The sequence below is a fragment of the Octodon degus genome, unplaced genomic scaffold (genome assembly GCF_000260255.1).
Source record: "Octodon degus isolate 3935 unplaced genomic scaffold, OctDeg1.0 scaffold00151, whole genome shotgun sequence".
Lineage (NCBI taxonomy): Eukaryota > Metazoa > Chordata > Mammalia > Rodentia > Octodontidae > Octodon > Octodon degus.
Genome location: NW_004524727.1, coordinates 3,895,084 through 3,898,387, shown reverse-complemented (window position 1 = coordinate 3,898,387; position 3,304 = coordinate 3,895,084). Strand labels below are relative to the sequence as shown.

The 3,304-nt window shown below is 39.7% G+C and overlaps 1 pseudogene; it reads right to left on the bottom strand.

Moving 5' to 3' along the window:
* Window positions 1-1,517: 1,517 nt before the first annotated feature.
* Window positions 1,518-2,206, bottom strand: LOC101563593 (annotated as a pseudogene).
* Between the last annotated feature and the right edge of the window lie 1,098 nt (window positions 2,207-3,304).

Below are 3,304 nucleotides of genomic sequence, written 5' to 3'. Positions count from 1 at the left end.
CCTAGTCCAGGCCCAGTGAGTGTGTGGAAGAGCTGCCTCTCCCCCTACTCCACCTTGTCCCCCCCAGACTCAGCTCAGGCCTGGCATACAGACTTGGGGTGAAACATTGTAGCTGCAATTCCTGCAGAGAGTGTAGGGGACAGAATCACCCAGCTAGTCCAGGAGCAGAACATCTTGCCAGAAGAGCACAACAGGTTCACCCCCAAGGGCAGCAGCAGGAAGGAGCTGAGCACAGCAGCCAGACCCAAGCCAGGCACAGCTGGATAAATCCAAACTTTGCAGATCTGCACCTGAACTTCAGTAGGTGCTAAGGTTATAACTGCACCAAAGCTCTACAACAAAGGTCAGAAGAGAGCAGTACACAGAGAGTCTGAATTTACTTCCTGTCTTACTGGATGTGTCTCCCCATTTTTCCCTGCAAAATGACTCATGCTCGTTTTTCTTTCTTGCACATGCACAATGGGAAGGTTTGATAGGCAATCATAGTGAAATGATTGCCAAAATCAAGGAAATTAACCCATGACAATATGAGTGTATGTAATCAACATTAATATGTCAAGTAACTTGCATTAGCCTGTCTTACTAACTTATTATTAACATAACTTTCTATAGTTATGTTTTCTTGATACTAACATCTGAAGTCTACTCTCCCAGTGAAAGTTCCTCAACATTGCCTTTAACTATTAATACTTACTTTCTTATTTACTATAATGGACAATACTATGGTATGCGTTTATTATGTGCATGGAGCTTTGAAGTATAGACACATGTTTCAGTGGTGAAATCTAGATGATTAAAAGATGCATTACTTCATAAAGTTAGAGCTGTTAGGATCGGGCTATTTAGCACCCACTCACAATTTTCAAGAATGCACTGTCACCATTTACTCTGTCACTATGCTATACAGAATTCTGCTGGATTTTTTTCCTTCTAAATGTAGTTCTGTATGCTTTGACTAATCTTTCCACAACTGTCTTCTCATCTCATTCACTCCTTTCTTTTCCCTGTTCTTAGTAGACGAATGTTTACATGTTCCATCTATAAGTGGGGTCATAGAATATTTTTCTTTCTTTCCCTGGCAGATTTCATTTAACATTACATCCTCTAGGTTCATATGCATAATAAATGACAGCATATACTTTATAGCTAAGTAGCATTGCATAAGGTATGCAGACTTTTTCTCTCTTTTAGCACTGTGCAGTTTTATTAAACATTCAAGTACAGTAGCATATGGTAAAATTGGGACAGAATTGGGACTGAAAAATGAACAGATATTCAGGATCTAACAATTTGAAAGAAGCCACTACATACTTTTTCAAAAACGTGTTTTCACAGAGCCAATACAGTGCTAACCATTAACTCAGTACACCATGTCCTGAAGTAGAAGAGATGCAACAAGAAAAATAATTACATTAGAAAGACCAACACTTTAGAAAAAGAGTGAAACACTTTCAGTTTCTCCCCTTTAGCCCCTAAAACAACATCTTACAATTTGGATCTACTTATACAGTCCTACGTTAGCTTCTAGAATATCTGTCAGGAGGGAAAAAATAAAATGACACCAGCCAGTCCAGTCTTTGCACATTTAGGGAAGGCAGGGGGAGAAAGTCAGTTCTCAGAACAAAACAGTCAGCTTCAGTTACATCAGCAGGATCTCTGTTCTTCCGGACTTCTTCAGTGTGCTTGTCCTTCTCTTGCAAATGCTCCAGTTTGGCAGCCATTCGCGCCTGTCGGTTCTCTTTGTCAGCTTCCAGCTTGTGGGTCAGTCTCTCATCCTCCATTTTACTAAAGTTGTTCTCTTCTATTGCTTTTTCACACTCCTTCTCACACTCCCATTTCTCAGCAAGCTGCTTGAAGACTTCAGCTTCATGGGACTTGCTTCTTCTGCAGCTTCTAATTTTTTTTGAATTTTCTCCAGGGAAAGATCCTTCTTCTTTGGAGAGGAAAGGGGGAAATCTGGGACAGATTCTTTTGACTGTGGACTGAGAATCAGCCCAAAAGGCTGGCCTGAAGCACGCTTCTCCAGTTCTTTCACCTGAACATCAGAAGAAGCCGTGGTGAGCAGAAGATAAGAGCCCGACTGGCCGTGTGTTCCCCTGGTAAGGAAAGTCCTGCTCCGCCCAAGCAGCCTGGTCACACTCTGGATTTTTCTTTTTCTTGCCAATTTTTTTTTTCCAATGACTGAGATGTAATCAAAGCAATTCATACAACCACATCCCCAGCCTTTTATTTTATTTTGCAACAATGTTTGGCTAAGTTGCTAATTTTCCCCATCTGGACTCAAACTTACAGTCTTCCTGTCTCAGCTTCACAGCTTGCTAGGGTTGCAGGCATACACCATCACATCCAGATTTTTTTTTTTTTTTTTTTTTTTTTGTGGAACCGGGAATTGAACTCAGGCCCTTGTGCTTGCCAGGGAAGTGCTTATTCAACTGAGTCATCTCCCCAGCCCTTTTGAAAGATGATCTTTTTTTTTTTTCACATCCAGATTTGAACCATATTTCTTTTACTAGTTTACTGATAGATGCTTATGTTATTTTGGCTATTGTGAGCAGTACCAGGAAATACATGATTTGCAGATATCACTTTGACATACTCATTTCTTTTCTTTGGGATATATATGACTAATACAAAGGGTAATATAATGATGTGGCTGTTCTATATTATTTTGAGGAGTTTCCATAATGTCTGTACTAATTAACATTCCTATCAATGTACACAAGGAGCCTTTTTGTCCACATCCTTACTTTATCCTTTTTCAGAATAAACATTCTAAAAGGAATAAACGGTACTTTATTATGGTTTTAAAGTGTGATTTCTGGGCAACTATTACATATGTGGAAATACACATATATGTATGTATTAGTTTTATAATCATTATTTCTGTATTTTTCCTTTAATAGAAGACCCTAATTTTAACCATTTCCTGAATGACAAAGAAACGCAAACATTAGTGGAAAAAAATGTAAGCTATTTTTATGCTTGAGATCTAGCAGTTCTCCTGTGGACTGCCTCACCTATTCTGACCTATGAATTGCAGTTTCAAAATCAAAGCTTCCATTCACTGGGATCCAAGTTCTGACTTACATGAATTTAATTTGCATGGATGCTGATCCCAGGTGAAGGGAGTCACTACTATCTGGGAAAAGTTCTCATAACTGGTCCCTGGAACTCAAGGCAGCAAGCCCACGTGTGCAATCAAGTGTCAAGCTTCTGCTTCATATGCACCAGGACATCACACAGATCAAGGAAAATTTCTCAGCCAAGACCAAAGTCACGAACCTGGGAAGCTTATCTTTCCATG